At 36.3% G+C, this 12,832-nt stretch overlaps 1 protein-coding gene across 1 annotated transcript in view; it reads right to left on the bottom strand.

Moving 5' to 3' along the window:
- LOC119784162 (bromo adjacent homology domain-containing 1 protein) overlaps positions 1-12,832 on the bottom strand; it is a 53,281-nt gene extending 40,449 nt beyond the window's left edge. Inside the window, exon 1 of the mRNA XM_038286095.1 lies at positions 12,130-12,832. The gene's annotated coding sequence lies outside the window, so the exon portion shown is untranslated. The remainder of the gene's footprint in view (positions 1-12,129) is intronic.

The following is a 12,832-nucleotide window of genomic DNA, read 5'->3' as shown; positions in this document are numbered from 1 at the left end:
AAGATGTATTATCAGTATCATATATATGTAAAAGAAAAAAAAATGGAACAGTTGTATGGGGACATCCCTATAATTTTGGCCACTCCACTAGGAGTTCCACACTCGCTTGCCTCCATTTTTTTCGACTGTTTACCAATTCTGCACAGGCACAGTTTTACCTTTATTCATGTGGTCTCTCTATGGAAAATATACACAGCAGGGCTTTATTTCCTAACAAAATGAGCAAAAACAAAGCGTGAAAAACTAAAATCACAAAAACTCAGCAGGATGTGGCATTTCTTTTTAGGAAAAAAAATCTTTGTAAGCAACCAAAAGTGAACAACATAAACACCATTAACCAAGCCATTTAATTTAATACAGCCATACAAAGATAATCTCATAAAGGCTCATCCCTATGTTTGAGACCATCAATGGAAAATCAGATTCAAATAACTCTGGTGTATACACCAAGCCTTCAGGCACACAACTTTGTATAAACAACAAAGCAATATTTACAGTTTAAAACCATGCAGTTAGAAGAAAAAACTGCATTAAGTCTTCTGAAGTTCTGATACTGACAGAATCTATAAATCAAAAGCTACAATTGAGTCAAAGAAAGACAGCTAGAGGGTTGCATCCATAAAATTAGACTTAAAATTAGTTTGAGTAATGGATACAGGTAGGTAATTCTATTGAAAAATGGCCAATCCACCTTTTTAGAGCAACTGATTAAACATAGTGGCGCAGGATGTTTCACCCAGACAAGACCGATTTTGCAAGGAGTATCAGTTCAAAGCTAGGAGTCTTACTTTAGTCTCTCACCGACTCTGATTAACATATTTCCCAGCAGTCAGAGCAGCTAATAGAGACAAAGTACACCGCGCTCCCCACAGCTGCTCAGCCTCTGTAGACATATGCTTTCCTCAAATCATTTTTTCTTTAAATCTGCTTGAAAAAAAAATCTTTGGATAAATGTTTGATATTCCACCATGGCTTATTTAAAACCGAATGACTATTTTATAATCGCAAAACTCCATGTCAAGCAAAATTACACAGTATGCCGCTAGGCTGGAAAATAAGATAATAAAAAATAAAAAAAAAATCAGAACCTTTATAAGTTGCTTGAGGCTCCTTCCCTCCTTATTGTCCATTTAGTGGGTTTTAGTGTATATAAGTAGATATTAAAGCCTTTTCTGAAAGGTTTTTACCACACACCGTTGTGCAATCATCATGAAAACGGACATTGTCAACTTGGACGAGATCAGAAATCATTGCGAGAACGAACTTGGAACTAAAATCTCAGAAGACACTTTCAATGAGATTTAGTCTTGCACAAAACGTGCCACTGTGCACTCTTTTTACGTTTACGGTTGTGCATCTCTTGCACTGGAGTAAAGTAAGGATCTCTTCCATATACTCAAATATTGACAGCATTGTATCAGACGTCATATTAATGTTGCAGATTTGAGTTATATGTTTTGATCTTGCCATATGTTGAAAGGCCATTGGTCTGACAAATTTGATGTACTGTCAAAAGTCTTTGGAGTGACTTTACGGCCCTGTGCAATGATAGCATTATTTTGGTACCAAACAAGGAAGTAGATTTAACTAAGAAATAACAGAACGTTATGGCATTTGTTTCTCTGCTTGCATGAAGGTGGATTTTACTTCACTGGAAGTCAAGTGCGCCACCTACTGTCGCTCAGTGGTTGAAAGATGTAAAGCTATTTTTGCACTTGGAAAAAAAAAAATCTAATTTGCTATAAGGCACTCAGACTAACATCAATCTGTTTGGGAAACCTTTGTATCATACTCCCTCCAACATTGCAATAAATTGAAAGATTCTATGGTTTTAATTTAAAAGTGTGAGCATTCACAAAGACACACTTTGTTGGCCTTGAACACCTTAGAATGTAGATATAGCTATTCTTAATTTATTTAATCACCTACTGTTTTAATTTGTTTAATCTGATGCCTAACTACATTTAACAAACAAAAACTGAAGTGTACCGTTGGTACGGGTTCTTTTGTTTCATTGTTATTACTATTATTGTTTGTATTTTTGGGTCCAGTAGGGATGGGAGGGGGGTGGTTTTTGAGTAACGTTTTATAGTTTCTACCTCTGACCTCTCAATAAAAAGATTTATCAAAAATAAATAAAGTAGATATTAAAGCCTAAGCAAACAAAAAAAGATAGGGATTTTTCCCCCCTTCTGCTCCAGGAAAGCAAGGATGTTTGCAGAATAAAAAAATAAAGACACAACCAGCCCCGATTCAAAGGTTTTAGAGAAGGATCATTGGCCCAGCAAACACAGATTACCTCACCGACACATTTAAACCTGATCACAGGCATTAAAGTGTCAGAAGCCACCTAGACCTGCCGGAGCAATGAACACAACATCAGCAATCAGGGCAGAGATTAAATAATAAAGAGGCCATGCAAGGTTAATTTAAAAAATACAGCTAAAGTACGGTATCATCCTGTTAAAAACCTGACCAAAACGCCAGCTGCCAACACTCGGAAGGTAAAAACAGGAGCCGTGAAACTGCTTCGACAGATCTAATTAGATAAAAGCATCCACCAGGAGAACAAATAAATAAAAACAATCTTTTCTTAATGAAATCGGGCAACCATGACAATAGTCCTGCTCATGATCAGAAGGAGTTTCTGAAGAAATCTACTACACAGAAGTACCGTAAACACACATATATATAAAAAACTTGAAAATAACTGTGGTGTATGAAAGATCCAAGAGTTACAAAGAATTAAAGGGCAAATGAAGGTGAAAGCAAATAAGATATGCTTTTTGTTAAAGTTGCAAATAAAAAATAAAAAAAAGGTAGAGACTTATATTTTAAGAATCAATTACTGAAAAAACAAACAAAACAAAAAAAAACCCATAAAGTTATATTTTTCCAAAAACTGCTCTGCAGCTTTTTACGTCTAGTAGCTGCAATGTCCCTCAAGGGCAAACAGGCTGATATTTCACCCAAAGTGTACATTTTATTTTGCCTTTTAACTGCTACTCTGTTGATTTTTGGGCTATAATCACGCTGATAAATCTTTGGTGGAGTATCAGTTAAACACCGCAAAGGATTGCAAGACTTCAGCAAAGAAGCAGAAGCCCCTGTGAGCAATTCACCCAACTCAACTGATTTCGATTTGAATAAGGGTCATAGAGGTATGAATATAGGTGAAAAAGAGCTGCTCCTTATAAGTATAAGAGCTAAAGATCTTCAAGAAGATATAAAAAATGATCAAACAGGAGCTGCAGAAACAGTATGTTTAAAGATAACATTTTGAATATTGTCTTTGCTTTACCCTTCAGGCAAAGACATGTGTTCAGCCTTTTTGTCATGGTTATCCTTCAACAAAATGTTTAGAAAATATCAGATACAAAGCTGCACGAATATCAGGTACAAAGCTGCACGAATAACGTTTAAAAGAAGCAAATGTCAACAAGCAGAGTGAATCATTTTTACTTTAAAAAAAACGAAGGATTAATAAAAAGCAGTTTGTATTAAAAGCAAAAACCTTGGTTTTGTTTTTGTTGTTTTGTTACGGATCCAAAGCACCTTGGATGAAGTAGATGTGCTGAAGACTAACATCATTATATTCAGACAGAAGCAGGTGGTCTACTGTGAAACCTGTTGACGCTGTGACACATGTCTGAAAAAGCTGACCAATGGAAGCGGGGGGACGGAAACAACAGTAACAATCCTCCCTCAAACAACAGACTTTCTATATTGTGTCTCCTTGAAACATGTGGACTTAATATATTATACAGACATCATAGCTTTCCGTTTTTAAATCATTTTTGGTTTTCTTTTTCCTTTTAACTCGCTTTTTCTCAAAATTGTTAGACCAAGGAATGCTCTTTTTTATATATGCAAAGTGTTTTAATATAATTTTCGGTTTTATTTCTTTTATTTACCCCATTTTTCACACACTGGAAAAAATGGAAATCTAGATCAAGTCATTTTTTCTTAAAATAAGTGTATTTGTTCTTGAATTGACGAGATAAAAGAGACATTTTGCCAACAGAACAAGACTATTTAGATTTAAAATAAAACACAATTGAATTGTCTTTTTTCAAATGCATTTTATCGAATTATCTTATTTTAAGAGTAACAGCACTCATTCCATTGGCAAACTATCTCATTTACCTACTTAAATTAAGGGTAAATACACATAATTTCAGACATTTTTACTTATTTCTAGATTATTTTTCCAGTGCAGCAATTTGAAAAATTCTCTATTTTTCAGTGTTACATCTATACTGGATGAAGAATGATTGCTGGACTCAAATATCCATCCTGGGATTGTAAAAGCAAAAAGTCCTTCATCTGCTCTCTTTAATTCACCCTGCAAAACAACAAAAATATACCCTTTTCCCATTCTAGCATCAAACTAATATTTTCAAAGCTAGTTGCGCTGGGCATTTTTGTCCTACCTGCTCCATCACAAATATTCATTCCCATCAGAACAAAGAATGTTTCCTTTCTTAACTTCTCCCTCCCAAACGAGGAGGAAATGAGGTGTCATTCTTTAGATACCAGACCAAATGAGTCGTGAAGGTCCCAACCCAAGCCCATCCTTTAGTAATGTCAGCATCAAGCCCAGAAACCAACAAAATGTCATACGATACCCAAAACTGGGCAACCGTAGGGGTTAAAAACAACCAACACCCTCATAATATCGCATAAAGTATGTCTGTCAACATAATAGTGCATGAATTTATGTGTATTTACACTCAACAAAAATATAAATGCAACACTTTTGGTTTTGCACCCTTTTTTAATTAGATTAACTTAAAGATCTAAACTTTTTCCCCATTAACAATCTAACCATTTCCCTTAATTATTGTTCACAAATGAGTCTAAATCTGTGATAGTGAGCACTACTTCTTTGCTGAGATAATCCATCCCACCTCACAGGTATGCCATATCAAGATGCCGATTAGTGCGCAGGTGTGCAACAGACTGCCCACAATAAAAGGCCACTCTAAACGGTACAGTTTTCTTTTTTTATTGGGAAGAGGGAGAAAACCAGTCAGTATCTGATGTGACCCCATATTTTGAGGACTATTGAGGTAGAGGATTTTTCACTCCCCTCAAGGGCAGCTTTTTGGAGCCCAGTTGGTCAAACCAGTAAATTATCTAAAAACTGCTTGCAAAAAATCTTATACTTAAATCAAAACTGTAAGATAAAATATTGTTATAATCTTGTAAGAACTGTTATACAACTTGCTCTATTCCAACGGCTGTTCGTAACAAACAAAAATGTGTTGATAAAGATCTCTGAAAAAACTGCAAGAAAGTCTGTCTGGAAGCAGATTAAAGATAACACAAAAGCTAAATAAAGACACTAGCACAATACTTTACATCTGTACCATTCATCACCCAACTGCCTCATTATCCATAATCAGATTTTGTGCAGATAATCATCTGGACAGTTGCACTAAAACCACCAAATGCAAAATAATTGCGCAGGATTATTAGTCAATACAGAGAGCCAGGACTTAAAACATACAGTTGTTTCTACATTATTTTTAACAATAAGTCATAATCACCTGTAATTTATGGGTATTTCATCTTTCATTTCAGCTTTGAAATGTTCTGCTGGCAGAGATCCATTTCTAATTCGCTCTGGATTGCCTTTATGGCTCACTTATTAGTCCAGCATAGCTATGAAATAGCAGGTCCAGACAAGAGTCATTAGACAACTTCCACATTAAATTTTATGACACTTGCTTTATATCAGTAAAATGGGGCGCGGTCTGTTGGCTCAAAGAGAAAATCCGCAAAAGATTCATCGTGTAGTGAAGAATAAGTCGGTTAAAAAATACCTCTGAAAGATTAATGTTCAACCACAACAGAGATGGGCCCGGCAGATCAGTGCCTGCAGGACTGCTGTATGTCAGCTCTGAGAGCTACATTTGGCACACAACAGAGCATACAGTTAGGCTTAAAGCTAGGAAAACCTCTTTGGATTTAAAGGTGTAAGTATCAACCCATAATAGACTTTTTTTGTATGCAAAAAACAAAAACAAATGAATACCTTCCTGTATAGCCCTATGAGTAGCTCTGTAACTGCAAGGTGCCCAGGCCTGTGGCTTAAAAAAAAAAAAAGACACCATTAACCCACCACCACCTTTGACAGCTAGTATGAGGTGCTGAAAAACTGTGAGACTATGTGCCCTCCCCCTGCATGCAGGCAGCAGCGCTGCTTAGCAGAAGACGGTACATCAGATAGGACTTCAGCACATTCACTTTCACTGTCAGAGTGGCTAGGTGAGCCCAAGAGGCGTGTTTCCTGTTGTTGTTCCTGATTGACCCTGATTCGTTCTCTCTTTTAAAGTGAACCACTCCAGAGTATTTCTAGAAGCAGACCAAGACTAAATCCATAGCTAGGTCTGAGTTCTGCTGTGTGGACCACGGAGCGGAGCAAGATGTAAACACACCATAAACCTAAAAAGGATTATTCTAAATTTCTCAGACTTTTTATTCTATTTTGAAAAGCCTGAGAAAACAGATCACCACATTCCTGCAACTGCTCTAATGTTTATTCATATGATTTTTCTGACTTTAATAATATTTTTTGTATTTGTCATTTGGAATTTCTGGGGTGTTTTATCTGCAGCCTTAGCCAGGACACCATTGGAAAATATATTTACAATCTCAATAAGTTATTCTTTTAATTTTTTTTTCTCCTTTTATACTCTTTTAGTAAAATATTTCAATGATTCATGTTTATTTTGTGTTTTTCTAATTTCGCTGTTATATTTAGCATTTAACATGCTAACTGGAGGCCTTGGCTTTTATTACTCTAATTCTGGTCATTAAACAGTCTGATTTATGTGGTTCGGATACGTACAGTCATTGTATCTCTACTGGTACAAAATTCTTACCATCTTCTCTGTGATAAAACTGTTTGAATATCTGCTTGAAGCCATTGCTGATGGCATAGACTGGTCAACCAGAAGACTTCAGATCAGCCACAACTCATATCTGTTTTAATAAACCAGTATATTTTTCTTTTTTGGTTTATCCCACATTTACTGCCATGCTGAACCCTGGCATTAAAAAAAAAGCCACTCCCGTTTATGATTAGAATCCTCATTATTTGTGAACCATGTGGATAGAAATACAAACTCACGCTTTTTTAGAAACTTCTCCTTTAACTGAAACCTACATATCTACTTCCTCTGACTAGAGTGGACAAACCACTGAAGGGCCACTTTCCTTATCACCTAAAAAGATTGAGGGGAAACGATGTAGGTCATTCTTCCCAGAATTGTTCTAACCATACTTTTACTAAACAAGTTCAATACATATTCTACAAACATTTAAAGAACTTTGATACAACCAAAAACATCAATGCAGTTCAATAAGATTAAATGGGAGGAGAAAGGTAAATGACGCACCTAAGAAAACCAGCACAGCTTTACAATATCAGTGCAGGGGACAGATAAATAGAGTAAATATAGAAGAAGGTGATCTGTTCAGCTGAAAATAAAATGGAACAAACTGCATCACCAACACATCATTACACCATGCTGTGGAAATACTAGTTCTTCTTAGCAGGGAGAAGGAAGCTGATCAGATGTGATAAGAAGTTGGATAAACATCCTAGAAGTTTGACAGGACAAAAACCACAAACATACAAGCTGATCAAAAATGAATCGACTGGATGAAACCCAAAGGTGTGAAGTAACAAAGTACAAATACTTCGTTACTAGTACACTTTTTAGGTATCTATACTTTACTCCATAGCTTTTTTTCCCTTCTACTTCTGACTTCTACTCTTTACATTTTCACACAAGTATCTGTACTTTCTATAAAGCTTTGTATTAAGCGGAAAAATCAACAGCACAGCGTTCACAGCCCAGTGTGATGCATTCACGAGCATCAGAGAGCTATGGTGCATTCAGGAGCATGGGACATTTCATACTTACAAGGAAAAAGACAAACGGAAAAGAACTTAACTCATACAATAATGTATTCATACAATAATGTACTCATACAATAATGTACTCATACAATGATGTATTCATACAATAATTTACTCATACAATAATGTATTTATTCAGAAACATTGTGGGCTTTCCTACAATACTGAATGCTCTATAACTGTATATCTGTTATTTTTTGATTATGCACATCTGCTAGGTTTTTATTCAAAAAAAAAAAAAAACTATAATATTACAAGCAGCAAATTTTCAAAGTTTTTCAAAAGCCTGTTTAAAAGCTCCAAATGAGGCTTCAGATCAGACAGCGACAATTACGCTGTTATTGTTTTACAGGCAGAATTTGCATTTGCTAACCCTTGTCCTTTAACTACTGATGGATATACAGGAATACAGTCACAGTGTCAAATCCTCTGAGATAGCATGGGATGCAATTTTTGGCAATTTCTATTTTTTTTTATTATTGTTATTTATAAATTTAATGTATAACATGAATACATAAATACCTGATTTTATTTCAGTGTTAAATTCTGTTTAAAGTAACGTGACTGGTTTAATGTTTATAAATATTTATTACACGCACGTCATGTGCGCCATGCAATGCAGATAATTGGTGCCATCCACATCTAGTGAAAACTAGTGTAATTGGATGAGTCATATAATGCAAACACTCATTGGTTAGCTAAAGGAAATCATCAGAAGCAAGCAGGTGTTCTTCAAACTGCAAACGTGAATTGTCTATTTAGAATTGTCAACAATGTCGGATTCAGAAAAGGATGTTGAACTGTCTTAAAGGTCGGACACAGGCGAGAGCGTATCGGGAGATGGAGACCAACAAGTCCTCCCTCATCCTTGGCCCTATCTCAAAGAATTGTGTTTTTAAACTGCAGTATCTATACTTCTACTTAAGTAACAAATCTGAGTACTTTTGACACCACTGATTAAAAGAGCCGAGTCAAAGCACAGAAGTAAATGCAAGAATATGAAAAGCTGTAGGGCACAGTTCATCATCAAATCTGGTTGATGGAAAAAAAACAATGAAAAAAAAAAATCTAAAAGCCAACAGTGAGACAATTAGAAGAGGCATTCTCAAGAAGACAGGCATCTGATCTGATATTACTGCACTAAAAGAGGAAGGGTATAAATGTGATACTCTAAATGAAAATACACTCTTGGTGAAATAAAAACAACATGGTTTATGCCCAGGATGCTCCCTAATAAAGAACTAATCAGTATCTTTTAAACCTCTCTGGGAGCTCAATTTAAATACAGCTAGAGGCCAAGAGAAGATTAATTATGCTTTATTTGGAAATATAGACTTTTTGCATTTCATTTACAGCCCATTACTTTGTCGTCATGGTGTGTTTTAAATGAATAAAAGTCTGATAGCAAACTTTTAGAGGTATTCTAGACCTTTGTTATTATGTCTATATGATGCTGCTGCCTAGTTTGTACTATGAAAACAAGGACAAAATGGTCCAAATCAATCCTAATCATATAATATTTAACATCGTTCACAGGAAATTAAATGATTTCTAAGTAACTCTGAGTAGATGGCAAAGAAGCCTTTTTATTGGACTAAATAGGATGAATACCAGCAGATGTAGTGGTGCCATTTAGATTTGGCTGATCTTATAAAGAGCTCCTGGGCTATATCTTGGTTCTAGTCCTAAGAGAAAAAAAACTATGAAGTGATCAACAGGAATAACTCCATACATCACTTTCTGCTTTCAGTGCAGAGGATCAGCCAATTCCCCCTGGAGGTTTATCTGTCAAGTCTTATAACAGCATAACCCGTTTATACGAGCTCCCTGGCAGAGCAGACAAACTACAATGTGGGCTAATTGCTCTGGCATTTGTGAAGCCTCTCCATCCACCTGAGCAAAGAGAGCAAAATCAGCACCCAGTTACGGTGGTTTTGTTCAGTGGGTTCACAATAGCTCGTTAGAGGCTCCTCGATTCACAGCAGGTAAACACATCATGACCCAAAAAAAGCCACTATCATAAAGACTATTGCCAAAACATTAACACCACTTGACATTTCTAGGCAGCTAAAGAGTTTTGTTTGCTTTTCCTGAAGGCAGTTCTTATGAAATCAGAATAATAATGGAAAATATATGGACAATTCAATGGTTTGTTGTCTTTAGTTCTGACAATTGAGGCTTATCATTTTCTTCTTTTTGAAAAACAAAAAATAAGATGTTTTGTTTTCAAACAACTATTTAAAAAACAAATTGGATCCATGCTTTATTACCCTGTCCAAGGTCTGCTTTTCCAATTATTCGAAATCATTCAACTTTGACAGGATAATTTGCTTGAAACAAAGAAATATAACAAGTATTTGGTAAAATGGCTTCTATTCTAACCAGTAAAAAGCTTTAACATTCATCAATCAGCTTTATTGGCCACAAAACAAAGAACCTGACATTGTTACAGATTGAACAAACTAGAGGAAATAAAACGAGGGATTAAAACATATGCATGTGCACATTAAAAAATATGGCCAGAATATTTGATTTTTTTGCCCATTCTTTTTTTATTAAATATATTTTCCAGATTCTGGTTACGTTTTACTCTTAAATAACCCCATAATATCAGCTATTAACTGCTGTGGTAGGCTAAATTTTAACGCTGGATCTTTCTATCATTTGAAAGTTTTTTTTTTTGTTTTTTTTTTTATACCCCAGTAAATGACATTTTAGTTTATATAGATCACATTTTCACTAGCTTAAGATACCTGACAGCCACAGAACCTGTGGAGTGAAGAAAACCCATCATTAGAACCCTTCAGGCAGCTTCAAGTAGGCTAAAACTCGCCAAAAGCCACACATTCTGCCTTGCACTACAAAAATGTTGTGAAAATGAGTAAAAATGTCTTTAAATAAGAGTTTTTACCTCAATTTGAGTAGGAAAATAAGATGATCTACCAATGGAATGATCATCTTTAACGCTTAAAATAAGGTGTGTGTGTGTGTGTGTGTTGGTCAAGTAGACTTGACCAAAGCGCCCAATTCAAGAGAAAAATGTACCTATTAAAAAAAAAAATTCTTATTTAGATTTATATTTTTTAGAGTGTGACCTAAGGAAATCAAGGATAAACCAGTTATGCACAACTTTGCATCGGTGCATTATTTAAAATCTCAATAAAATATATTTCTGATGGTTGCTGTGTGATAAACCATAAAAAAAGTTAAAGGGGTGTTAATACTTCTGCAAGGCTTTCCCAGGTCCATGTTCAACCCATGCACAAACCACCCCCTCCCCAACATGCAGACACACTGGCTTCCAGGTAAACAACATGGATCAATTAACCCTTTATAGGGCAAGTTACCGTTTTCCATCACTTGCATACCCATTACAAATGGAGTATCCCACTGTCCCTCAGTTAGGTCTAGAAGCACAAGATCAATATCCAGCAATTCAGCGAGGATACATCTACATGGCTGTACATCTTATTTTGGAATTTGACCAATTAGACCCTTGTATGGTATATTACAGTTGAAAAAAGTTAAGTCAAGAAAAAAGTTAAGAAAGCTGATTGAAAAGTTAAAAATTTAATAAGCCCAGTTAACAATTATATTGTAAATGTAAGTGCCAGTATCAGCATTAATGCCTCCAATGTTGTACCAAAAAAAAAAGTGTTTCTTTCACCATGTGTTTTTTTTATTAATTTCTTATAGAATCACATTTGTTTTTCTTATTATATTCGGGCAAATTGGAGTTTATTTTTATTAAATCGACATTAATTTTAGCCATCAAAATATCCATATTTTTTCAATGTTACAAAGGTAATAAGGTCTTCTCCTGGATTCCAATAAAAACTATTGGCTTGAACATTTGATTTTCAAAGCATTGCACTGAGAGTTAATGAGATCCCATACAGTTATGTGAAATGGTGATATTTCAAGGTTTTAGTTTTATTATTATGGCCTGTTTGTTCTGGTTCTGGAAGTGGCACCAAAGAGGGCGTTAGGAAGTGGGAGGGGGTCCAATTGTGCAACACTCCTCCCAGGGAATCTCCTCCATCATCCTGCCTGGTTTCTACCTTATCCCATGAGGTTGGTTGGTTGAAATAGATACAAAAAAAGCAAAAAGACTCATAATAAATAAATGGATAAATAAAAACAAATAAATAAAACAGCGAGAAGAGGGAAGGTAATGGGAAGCAGTCGCTCCTTACCGTCAGGTTGGTGTGTGTGGCTCCACAGCCTCTCCTTCCTTCTCGAGTGTATGAAGATAAAAAACTATTCAAACCAAAAGGTAATCCTCATCCGACTGGAAAATCCACGATGGAGAGAATTAGCTGCGATATCAGCGAGCTTTCCACTACATACAGCCTCAGCTGAAAGGAGCCAGTGAGTGAGTTCTCCGCTCCTTCCCCCCGATCAGAGCTCCCTGCTCCTCCGTGCTCCTCCTGCTGCTCCTGCTGGTGGTGGTCTCTCCTCTGTAACGCTATCCCGTCCACTCCTCCAACATAACCTTTATCGTTTCGCAGAAGGTCGCTTTAAATCCGCGCATTAACGCCAAGCTTTCAGTTTGCGCACCAGCTACTGAACAACAAGCAGCAGAGCGCAGCGGCGGCGCAACACGACTGGCTGCCAGACTGGGTGGGCTGAGCCCCCCTCCGACAAATCCTCAGAAAAAAAAAAACACAACAAAAAAACAGGATCTTCCCAGGCTTCTTTTAAAATATGAGGAGCAAATGAGCTTTGCATAACAACAAGCAGTCCGCCAACATCCTACTTTGTTTATGCTGAAGCATGTGATGGCAGCATGGCGTGCCTTTTTTTAAAGGGGAACCAACGCCAAAGTGCAGGCAGCTGGGCTGGGCAGGGTGGGAGGAGATCCTAAAAGCTTCCCTCTGGACTTTCCGAAGGATGCGC

This window comes from Cyprinodon tularosa, unplaced genomic scaffold, assembly GCF_016077235.1.
Source record: "Cyprinodon tularosa strain WSP-4 unplaced genomic scaffold, ASM1607723v1 ctg22, whole genome shotgun sequence".
NCBI classification, from domain to species: Eukaryota; Metazoa; Chordata; class Actinopteri; order Cyprinodontiformes; family Cyprinodontidae; genus Cyprinodon; species Cyprinodon tularosa.
This window is presented reverse-complemented; position numbering and strand designations above follow the sequence as displayed.